The sequence below is a fragment of the Parasteatoda tepidariorum genome, chromosome 6 (assembly GCF_982258835.1).
Source record: "Parasteatoda tepidariorum strain Cologne lab strain chromosome 6, Ptep-v5.0, whole genome shotgun sequence".
Taxonomy (NCBI): domain Eukaryota; kingdom Metazoa; phylum Arthropoda; class Arachnida; order Araneae; family Theridiidae; genus Parasteatoda; species Parasteatoda tepidariorum.
Window position 1 is genome coordinate 32393449 of NC_141760.1, and position 13065 is coordinate 32406513.

Here is a 13065-nt window from a genome sequence, read left to right on the forward strand (position 1 = left end):
TTCTAGGATTCCGTTGCTATGGATATCGCTAAGTTATGTGATTTTTGATGTAGTGAGTGAATAAAGAAAGACAAGAATAAAGGAATTAATGAAAGTCAATACATCGGTGAATTAGTGAAAGGGTTATCAGTAAATCAAATCAACAAATTAATGAGTCAACTAATCAGCAAATTTGATAATTCTGATATTAGAGAATTTCCTTTTAGCATCCAACTGAAATTATAAATGACCCACTTCATGACCCACCGTATTGTATATGAAATAAACATTTTTGACTCTAGCAGCCTATATAAGGGTCATTCTTACAAAAACAGTCATTTTCATGTCCCCAGTATATTTTATGTTTGTTTTACAACTTATGAAAAAAAAATTTCAGGGAAAGTGTCCTTCCGAATGCAAGCTCACGAAAGAATAAAAATAAAATTATCAATATTTATTTCTTATTTATTTTAGGTAATTAAAATATACCAATATGTCATTCCCTCACTTGTCCCCACTGTTGATTTAAAAAATGAAAAAAAAAATTTAAGAAATAAAATAAAAAATTTACAAATTCGTGTCTTTTATTTCAGAATATTGAAATATAGAATTCAGAAAATCAATTTTAAATTTAATTTCTGATAAAAATATTAACACAGCACTATTTTAAACTTTGTCCCTAATGTTTCGCATCATTCCCTCACAACACTGTTCTTATCCCCTGCAATCTTCTTAGAATGAAAATATTTTCATAAAAACTTTAGCAGTAAGCAACTGGCATCATAGAACAAAATTGCAGTATGTTTCCATCTTCAACTTAAAGAAGCTTTGCTGTAGAATAAATTTGAATGAATCAAACCAGGTAAATTTTTTTACATTTGTCATTCCCTCATGTCGATTTTTAGAGTAAAATAAAATACAACTTCATCGAGAAAGTGGATAATTATATGTTGCTTTCTTGTATGAATATAATTACATGTGATTGATTTCAGAAATTAATTAGGCTTAACTGTGATTTTTAAATTTTATTAATTTTGTCATTCCCCCACTAGTGTATAAAATTAGGGAATGATGCTGAAGTGAGGGAATGATTCAAGATGAGTATATTATTAAATTCTTTTTTGTTCAATCGTGGCAGTCAATTTTATTTCCCAAACCTGTAAAAACTATGAATTATATAAAACTAAATTATAATAAATATTAGATATACTTAGTATGTTATCATTTTCAAAATTGAGGTAGCTGTAACTTAGAGAAAGACATGTATTAGAATAAAATATCATTCCCTCACTATTAGTGTCATTCCCTCACTTTTTAAATAGTGAAATTAATTAATTTACTTAAATATTAAGTATAATTTATAGGATATATACTTTCTTTATAATGCCATTGTATATTTCTATTAATATTAAAAGTTTCAGAGCTTTTTATTCCCTTATTTTTTGGGGATTTTATGATCTGAAAAATGACAGTTTTCGTGAGAATGACCCATAAACGTATCTCAACGTACGTCACACAAATGCATCTCAATACGGTAATCTCGTATTTCGTCTCTCATTAGTACGCATACGTTCTCTTAGGTACGCATAAACTCTGGGCGTGTGGGCTGGGTCAGTGCTTCTTACCCCTTCCGCCAGCCTTAAAAGTTAAACATGGCAATATTAAAAAATAAATTACTTTTAAAAATTTAATTTTTGCAAAGCAAAATACATTCATAAATAAGTTTGCTTTCCATGCATAATTATTAGGATTTTTGAAATGTATTTAAAAAAAAAAAGGAGAGAAAAGAATGAAACTTTTCCAAAACTCATCATATTAGTTTAGCATTGTCACTGCATATTTAACTTTTGTTTTATCTTAAACTGAATTGCGCAAATAGAGAAATTTATTTAAATTTTATTAAAGGAATTTCTAAATATTTACATTAAATAAGAGAAATGTAAAGCCATCAAACACAAAATATAGAAACATATTTCTAACGATTTTGAAAATAAAGCTTTTATTATAGGTGATTTGCTTATTGTAAAAGAAATATTCATGAAATCTGCCAAAGTATGCATTGGAAAAATATTCATTTACGAAATAATTTAACATTATATTTAAATTTTAGGCATTACATTTCTTTAAACATTATATTTCTTTAAAAATATTAGTCGAGTAAAATATTTTAACTACGCTGGCAAATTTATCAGAATACGGAATAGTTAAACAAATGAGCTGATTCTGATTCTAATGATTCTAATGATTAAGGCTAGGATCCCGTTTTTTGCAGTAATTTACAAAAGTAAAACTTATCGAGAGGTTTAAAAAATAAGTCTTTTTAAATTCCACTTTTATGCAAATTCAAAACACCCAGCAATTCCCATTCCGTTGGGTAAAAAGTTCACATTTTAAGAAAATATCAGAATCGGCTAAACAAAAAATAATTTTTTTTTCACTGATTCAGGTTTTTTGAAATAGGGCTGTAAAGTATAATGAAAACAATTTACATCAACCCTGTTTTTTATTAATGTTATAGTTGTTTTTTACTAATAGAGAAGAGTAGTTTTTAGGTTTTAGTTTCGAATTTTTTTTTGCTGTGCGTGTTGAAGCGTTTGACTATAAATAAAAGATGAAAGAAAAGATTTCAAATTTGTTGTTGTATTCAAGTAAAATATTTTTAAGAAATTGCTGCAGTAAATGGGATATGTCAGATCAGAACAATTGCAAAATGCAACTGGTAGGAAAGAAAACACGAGTTAGTATAAATAAAACTAAATTATAAGTTAGTATGAAAATTACTAATGAGTTGTAAATTGGGTCGTCTGATTGAGTTAAGGAACAAGCTTAGCCAAGAAAATAACTTAAAGTAAGAAATATAGGAAACTTATGTGGAAGCAATATGTTTACTTATTTATTTATTTAGTTATTTTTTTTATTTATTTATGTATTTTATTTTTGTTTATTTTATTTTTATTTATTTATTTTATTTTTATTTATTTATTTTATTTTTATTTATTTATTTTATTTTTATTTATTTATTTCATTTATTTCAATTTTTATTTTTATTTATATAATTGTTTTATCATTTATTTGTTTTATTTATTTATTTTTTTAAAAGTATTATTATATGAAGTAGTAATCTACATTATGAACTTAGTATTGAGTTATTTTATAGAAATAACCGAACACATTTTCAAAAAAAAAAATATTTAATCTTAATGCTACGAAAAAAAAGGTATTAAAAAAAGTAAAGCATTCCCTCTACATCTCGTTGTGAACCAGTAGGTCATAGAGGATAAGGTTCCACAATTTCGTGATCAACAGTATGATTGTGGCAATATGGTCTACACTGCGCACATGCCTACTTTACTTCCCAAACTAGCTGGTACCCTTCGATCTGACGCTGGGCAGTCTTCAAACCCGCTAATGGGAATCACAACCCAGCTCTTTAGAATAAGCTATATTCTTCTTTAGAAGCTATATTTTTGCAAAATTGCACTGCAAAGACTATTGTATTTCAACATGAATATTTCCAGGAATCCTTATTTCTTAAAATGGTGTTATATTTTATAATATTTAAGCTGGATGATTATTTTTTAATAAAATGGATAAACCAAAATTACTGATCAGAAATTGTGTGTAAATGCTACAACATAGAATTTGAAAATAGTTTTAAAAGCTTTATCTTGAAATACAAATGTTTGAAAATAAATTTTAAATAAAAAACTTTATTTCTAAAATATTATTTGGATAAAAATATTTTTCTTCTCATTATGTGAGCATTGAATTTCCGTATGATGTTAATGTTTCTGTCATACTTAGTAATACATAAGGAGAAGTGCTATTCTAAACATATTTACAATACGTAATTGATGCATGGCTAAATTATTACTTCAGAAATAGCAAAAAAAGGAGATCTTTTAAAATATCTTTTAGACATGAACATCTTCCACCAAAGCAGCTGCAACTAGAATGAATTAATTTATAAATTTGACATTTAATACTAAAGTAAATTCAAAAATCTCTATACACACCTTTGTATGCAAAATACATACTGGAAAGATAAACAGGTTCAACTCTTTGTTTGTGCATAATCCCTACTCTTAAATTTATTCAAAAATTCTCAAGTCAATTAGCAATTTGGCCAAAATCGAAAATAAATTCACATTACGTTTGCATGAAAAGGATAGCATATTTCAGTTACATCTGAAAAGATTATTTTCTTTTACTGAGTGACAATTATTGAACTATATGATATAAAACGTAAATTAATTGAAAACTACTCATTAAACATACTTTATTCAACATGTAATCGTCACTACAGACATTCGTACTTAAATTATAACATGTTCGACATGCCTGTCATTGTTGGCTATGATGTGGAGCAGACGAATAGTAAAATTTTGCATGACCCACTGAAGCATACGAACATCGATGCTGTCTATGACCTCCTGGATCATAGACATCATTCTGGATCATAGACAGCATCATTGACAGATCTGAGTTTTCAACTCAGTAATGGCTTTTGGGTTATTTCCGTAAACAATGTCTCTAATATAGCACCACAAAAATGAGTCACGTGTGTTCAGATCCGGAAAATATGGCGACCAAGCGACAGTGCCCATTACAGTGCTCTCTGAGTACTCCAGAGCCAGATGCCGTCCCCAAAGGCAATCAAACACTCTTTTGGTCCGATGGGGTCAAGCTCCGTCTTGCATGAACCACATCTTGTCAAAATCAGGATCACTTTGGATAATGTTACTTTTACTTAATTTCTTAATAATTAGTTGAACATAGTAATTATAGTTCTTTATTGAATAAAGAAAAGTCACAGAATTTTTCTTAAATTATTTTTATGCTTTTTATTTATTCCATAGCGAGTTTCATATAATCTTCTAAATTGTGATTTCGACAAAATCACTTTTTCTAGTACAATTTTAATCATTTTAGTTATCTAACACAGCATCGGGTAAACCAGAAACTCTATTTACGTTAACTTTTTTTTCCAAATTTATGCAACTTAATTCCTTTTTCTTCTTTTTTTTCCATTTTAAGCACTTTAACTAAAACAAAAAATCTGATTAAAACATGGTTCAACGGGTGAAAGAAAGTTTTAAATAAAATGATGAAAGTTAATTTAAGATTTGCGCAGAGAAACTAAAAGTTTTTACCTAATTTATCTCTTTTTTTCTTTTTTTTCTGAAAAAAAGATCTAGACGGAAACAAAAAAAAAGTTTTTATTTTTATATATTTTCTGTTAAGCTCAGTAATATCTAGAATAGTTGAATGTGATTTAAAATTATGAACGTGTCATGCATTATATTTTATTTTATAACCGACGTTCAATACCTGAACTGATTCTGAGTTTACGACTACCAATGTTCAACGGAGGGAGTAATTTTGAACCCAAACCAGAAGGACAAGGGAACTCCTGGATCAATTATTAGAAGAAATTTACCTTCCTGGTGAATGTTTTTGTATAACTAACCTGCTTCTGCGTTATATGTAGATGAAAGCCACTGAAACCTACCAACGTTAGCCTGACTGCAAGAAGACTCTAACACGTGATCCGTTTACCACTGAGGCTATTTTACGTCAGTACTGTAGTCGGTGCTACCCGGTTGCGGAATGCGTATCGACCAGCCATCACTGTGATCGAACCCTGGCACTGCATTGGGAGGCGAGCGCTCTATCCCCTGAGCCGCCTGTATAATATGTGTGTTTTTGAAATCAGCAAGTTTTATGTAAACTCAAATATTTTAATAAACATATTTTAAATATGCGGCAAGGGAATGAAAGATGCTCATCTATTTATCTTTAAAAATATTTTGTCATCTAATAACACACAACTAATATATTTAAAAAATAATTAATTTAGCAATAATCAATTTAGGAAGCGCATTTATACTATTTCTTAAGTTGCATTTGACTATTTCTTAAGTTGCATTTGACTATTTCTTAAGTTGCATTTGACTATTTCTTAAGTTAAGTAAAACAAACATACATATATTTTATCACTTTTTAACAGCTCAGCGTCCTAGATCACCTGATCTTAATCTATGTGACTGTTGATTGTGAGATTATATGAAACCAGTTTTTTTAGTGTGTAATTCCCGGTTTCTATATTTTCTGCTTTATAACCATAGTTAAACAGTCAACCCAATTTGGAATTTACGACTACTAATGTCCATCTCCGAAGCATTGTAATTTTGAACCCAAATCCAAAAAACAGGAGATTTCCTGGAATCAAGTGTTGGAAGAAATTTACCTTCGTAGAGGACTTTTTTGATGGAACTAACCCGCAATTGAGTAAGATGGAGAGAAAACCAAGAAAAAAACACACGGTTAGTCTAACAGTAAGGAGACGCTAACCCATGATCTTTCTACTACTGAGAATATTTTACGTCAGCACTGTTGTCGATGCAAGTTGGGTGAGGATTTCAAATCGACAAGTCATCTCTGGGATTCGAACTCGGGACGTCTCATTGGGTGGCAAGAGCTCTATCCTCTGATCTACTACGGCTCATAATTGCAGATTTAGATGAATTACATACACGTACTGCCGAACGCGTTCTTAACGCCACCGGTTATGCACTTCAATATTTTATAGAATACACTATTTCTTGGCTTGCGGCAAAAAACGGTGGACAACCCTTTGAACATCTCTTGAGAATATCTCGTTCCTAATTTTTTTGCAACATTACAATTGAAAACTAGTTTAATTGTTGTTGTTTTATCTAGTGTCACTGGTAGACCAAAGTTCTCTCCTGAACGGACTAATTTAAATTTTTTAAATGATTGCTTAGGAACGGGAGACAGAAAATTTTCATTGTAATCTCTGTCCAAACGGTCGTAGTGTTATAAATGATTCAGCAAAGCGTTCTGACACTTATGGACAGAAATATATAGTAAGCGCAAGTGGAAAGTTGAAGGGAAAAAACAATTCAAACAATCAAAAATTGTCAACAAATAAAACGAAACATTTTATAGAACAATACAGAAATCTAATTTCTCCATCTCTTCACTCCCAAAACTTTTAGGTCCTTCTTCAAATAGTCTAACCACCTATCGTTTCCACGCAGTCACCCTTTCTTCCTTTTACCTTTAATCTTTGAAAATGTTAGTTTTTAACTGAAGTCGAATCTTAAGGACGAAAAACGTGTCTCAGCCATCTGATCCTGTATGACTTAATAACTCTCAAAACGTTCGGTTGTTTGTATTTATTATACACTTCATGATTATGTAAACTTCTCCATGTGTTATTTTCTTTCAATGGTCCAAAAATTGACCGAAGGATTTTGCTTTCAATAGCGAGTAATCTACTTTCTTTTGCTCCCAAGTCTCGCAGATATATAAAATAATCGGTCTAATAAGCGTTTTATATAAATTTACTTAAGTACTCATTGAGATGAATTCAGATTTTAATTGGTTCCTCAGTCCATAAGTAACATCTATTAACCATCAAAATTCATTTTCCAGTTTCTACTTTTATCTCATTTTTATTGATAATAAGTGAGCTTAACTGGCTGACTAAAGGTATAATTGACAATCTTGAGTGATTGCACAGTCTGTTACTAACCACCATGATTTTAATGTTCTCTTCGCTTATTGTTGAGCCCATAACTTTAGCAGCATCCTCAAGGTCCATAAACGTCTCTACCACATCCCGTTTCGTTCGACCAACTATATCAATGTCATCTGCATAAGCCAATAGTAAAGATCTTTGCAGAGTGGTGTTCCTAGTGTTGATCCCTGAATCTCTTATAACTTTTTTTAGTCAAATATGATATCTGATAGATCTCCTTGTCTGAGAAATCTCTTAGTATAATAACTTCTGATGTTTTCTGTTAAATAAGGTTCAGAACGAGAAAAAAAAAACATTTTTTTCAATCATATTCAGTTTTCGCGATTAAAAAAGTTTACATTTTATCAAAATATTGGAAGACAGTAAAATATCGGCATGTTCTACTCTTCGGGATTGAGTGTCGGGGTTTTGGTCCGATGGGGTCAACAAACACTCTTTTGGTCCGATGGGGTCAAGCTCCGTCTTGCATGAACCACATCTTGTCAAAATCAGGATCACTTTGGATAATGTTACTTTTACTTAATTTCTTAATAATTAGTTGAACATAGTAATTATAGTTCTTTATTGAATGAAGAAAAGTCACAGAATTTTTCTTAAATTATTTTTATGCTTTTTATTTATTCCATAGCGAGATTCATATAATCTTCTAAATTGTGATTTCGACAAAATCACTTTTTCTAGTACAATTTTAATCATTTTAGTTATCTAACACAGCATCAGGTAAACCAGAAACTCTATTTACGTTACCTTTTTTTTCCAAATTTATGCAACTTACTTCCTTTTTCTACTTTTTTTTTTCTCCATTTTAAGCACTTTAACTAAAACAAAAAATCTGATTAAAACATGGTTCAACGGGTGAAAGAAAGTTTCAAATAAAATGATGAAAGTTAATTTAAGATTTGCGCAGAGAAACTAAAAGTTTTTACCTAATTTATCTCTTTTTTTCTTTTTCTTTTTTCTGAAAAAAAGATCTAGACGGAAACAAAAAAAAAGTTTTTATTTTTATATATTTTCTGTTAAGCTCAGTAATATGTAGAATAGTTGAATGTGATTTAAAATTATGAACGTGTCATGCATTATATTTTATTTTATAACCGACGTTCAATACCTGAACTGATTCTGAGTTTACGACTACCAATGTTCAACGGAGGGAGTAATTTTGAACCCAAACCAGAAGGACAAGGGAACTCCTGGATCAATTATTAGAAGAAATTTACCTTCCTGGTGAATGTTTTTGTATAACTAACCTGCTTCTGCGTTACATGTAGATGAAAACCACTAAAACCTACCAACGTTATCCTGACTGCAAGAAGACTCTAACACGTGATCTGTCTACCACTGAGGCTATTTTACGTCAGTACTGTAGTCGGTGCGACCCGGTTGCGGAATGCGTATCGACCAGCCATCACCGTGCCATCATCGAACCCTGGCACTGCATTGGGAGGCGAGCGCTCTATCCCCTGAGCCGCCTGTATAATATGTGTGTTTTTGAAATCAGCAAGTTTTATGTAAACTCAAATATTTTAATAAACATTTTTAAATATGCGGCAAGGGAATGAAAGATGCTCATCTATTTATCTTTAAATAATATTTTGTCATCTACTAACACACAACTAATATATTTAAAAAATAATTAATATAGCAATAATCAATTTAGGAAGCGCATTTATACTATTTCTTAAGTTGCATTTGACTATTTCTTAAGTTGCATTTGACTATTTCTTAAGTTGCATTTGACTATTTCTTAAGTTAAGTAAAACAAACATACATATATTTTATCACTTTTTAACAGCTCAGCGTCCTAGATCACCTGATCTTAATCTATGTGACTGTTGATTGTGAGATTATATGAAACCAGTTTTTTTAGTGTGTAATTCCCGGTTTCTATATTTTCTGCTTTATAACCATAGTTAAACAGTCAACCCAATTTGGAATTTACGACTACTAATGTCCATCTCCGAAGCATTGTAATTTTGAACCCAAATCCAAAAAACAGGAGATTTCCTGGAATCAAGTGTTGGAAGAAATTTGCCTTCGTAGAGGACTTTTTTGATGGAACTAACCCGCAATTGAGTTAGATGGAGAGAAAACCAAGAAAAAAACACACGGTTAGTCTAACAGTAAGGAGACGCTAACCCATGATCTTTCTACTACTGAGAATATTTTACGTCAGCACTGTTGTCGATGCAAGTTGGGTGAGGATTTCAAATCGACAAGTCATCACTGGGATTCGAACTCGGGACGTCTCATTGGGTGGCAAGAGCTCTATCCTCTGATCTACTACGGCTCATAATTGCAGATTTAGATGAATTACATACACGTACTGCCGAACGCGTTCTTAACGCCACCGGTTATGCACTTCAATATTTTATAGAATACACTATTTCTTGGCTTGCGGCAAAAAACGGTGGACAACCCTTTGAACATCTCTTGAGAATATCTCGTTCCTAATTTTTTTGCAACATTACAATTGAAAACTAGTTTAATTGTTGTTGTTTTATCTAGTGTCACTGGTAGACCAAGGTTCTCTCCTGAACGGACTAATTTAAATTTTTTAAATGATTGCTTAGGAACGGGAGACAGAAAATTTTCATTGTAATCTCTGTACAAACGGTCGTAGTGTTATAAATGATTCAGCAAAGCGTTCTGACACTTATGGACAGAAATATATAGTAAGCGCAAGTGGAAAGTTGAAGGGAAAAAACAATTCAAACAATCAAAAATTGTCAACAAATAAAACGAAACATTTTATAGAACAATACAGAAATCTAATTTCTCCATCTCTTCACTCCCAAAACTTTTAGGTCCTTCTTCAAACAGTCTAACCACCTATCGTTTCCACGCGGTCACCCTTTCTTCCTTTTACCTTTAATCTTTGAAAATGTTAGTTTTTAACTGAAGTCGAATCTTAAGGACGAAAAACATGTCTCAGCCATCTGATCCTGTATGACTTAATAACTCTCAAAACGTTCGGTTGTTTGTATTTATTATACACTTCATGATTATGTAAACTTCTCCATGTGTTATTTTCTTTCAATGGTCCAAAAATTGACCGAAGGATTTTGCTTTCAATAGCGAGTAATCTACTTTCTTTTGCTCCCAAGTCTCGCAGATATATAAAATAATCGGTCTAATAAGCGTTTTATATAAATTTACTTTAGTACTCATTGAGATGAATTCAGATTTTAATTGGTTCCTCTGTCCATAAGTAACATCTATTAACCATCAAAATTCAGTTTCCAGTTTCTACTTTTATCTCATTTTTATTGATAATAAGTGAGCTTAACTGGGTGACTAAAGGTATAATTGACAATCTTGAGTGATTGCACAGTCTGTTACTAACCACCATGATTTTAGTGTTCTCTTCGCTTATTGTTGAGCCCGTAACTTTAGCAGCATCCTCAAGGTCCATAAACGTCTCTACCACATCCCGTTTCGTTCGACCAACTATATCAATGTCATCTGCATAAGCCAATAGTAAAGATCTTTGCAGAGTGGTGTTCCTAGTGTTGATCCCTGAATCTCTTATAACTTTTTTTAGTCAAATATGATACCTGATAGATCTCCTTGTCTGAGAAATCTCTTAGTATAATAACTTCTGATGTTTTCAGTTAAATAAGGTCTCTTAGATCTCTTAGTATAATAACTTCTGATGTTTTCTTGTAAATAAGGTTCAGAACGAAAAAAAAAAAAACTTTTTTTTTCAATCATACTCAGTTTTCGCGATTAAAAAAGTTTACATTTTATCAAAATATTGGAAGACAGTAAAATGTCGGCATGTTCTACTCCTTCGGGACTGAGTGTCGGGGTTTTTGTAACTTTCTATTACGTCTTTAAATTTTCTTTACAAATATTCTTTAAAACAACTGTCTTACACCCAGAGAAACAAATTCTGGTAAAATAACCGTACTGGATGGTAATGGCATTTCTGGTTAAAAAAAACGTTATTCTGGTTAATGAAACTAAAATGTACGATACTTAAGCCGTTCATATGGTAAATTTTACCGGAAATTTTGGTTTTCAAAACTTTAGTTCTTATTACCACCCATTCAGAATAAAATGCAAAACTGAAAATTAAATTTGCAATAATAATTGTTTTTTATGCCATGCTCTAAGGTATCATAATGAAATTTCCAAATTTTACAACATATATCAAATTTTCCCGTAGTTACCAAATTTATAAAACCACATTGTATTGTTAGGTTTATTTATTTTTTAGTTCTTATAGTTTGTTTTAAAAAATTATCGATGAAAATTATCGTGTTTTTTGTTGGTCCCATAGAGCCAGAAACACGGTAAATTTTATCACATTCTAGTAGTTTTGACGATAATGGTTTTCTTAGTGGGCATTAATACTGTGAAAACTTTTTTTATCGCATTCTTTTAGTATTGCCAACGCGATAACGCAATGCAATTACTTTTAGCTTCTGGCAAGAATATTAAATATGATTAAATGGAGAAAGGGAAATCCATTTGTTGCTTATTTCCTTGCTTGTGATGAACGAAATCGAATTGCTCATATTAATTCAATTTTGTTTAAATTATTGAACCTATTTGCATATTTTATTCAATCATAAGTACTAACAAGATTCAGAAGCCGAAGTTATTTTTTCTTTATTTGCTCACTTAGCTGATTTTTTTGAGGATCATGGATGAATACTAAATGAAATTATTATTTGTAGAAATTTTGCATCATATTTAAAGAAAAAAATCATTAATTTAATTCCAGATGTGTTTGAAAAAATTGCAATTTAAGCCGATTTTTAAATCTATCTGCTAATTTAATTTGTTGTCTCCTTTTAATTCAGAGTTCTACACTAATCTTGCTAAATTAGTAACACTAATCTTGCGTAAATTAGGATATGATTAACTTATTGTATTTCAGTCCATATATCAACAATGCAGATTCATTTAATTGTTTTACATTTGCTAAATATTTTAAAAAGTTATTACTGAATTACTGAACGTAAGAGTATATCATTTAGACGTAAGAGTATATCATTTAGACGTAAGAGTATATCATTTTTTCAAACAATGATTGAAACCGAAAGGAATCGTAGGAGATTTCAACAACGCATATTGCAATGAAATACAATATTTGCCATTGCTTCCGAAGAAACAGTTATTGACAAAATATTTGATTAAAAAAGTCGTGTATTAAAATTAATTGATTTTAGTTTATTTTAACTGATTGTAAATAATAATTTACAGCTCAGTTTGTTAAATTAAATCTTAATAAATGCTGATTAACCTAAGCAAAAAATATTTTCGTATGAAAAATGCAAAAGTCTTCTTTTAATTTTCAAGTAATCGATTTTTTTAACTTAAAAACATGCAGTTTTTTTTTTAGTTATACAGTCATTTCCCAGCATTTCCTAGCTAAAAGTAAAAACATTAATATGTGGACCAAATTTTTGCCCTGTCTTCTAGCAAAACAAAGACATTTACCACAACATAACAAGCAAAACATAACATTTTTGATATGAAAAAATATGAAACCACGAAAATAAATCTTTAGT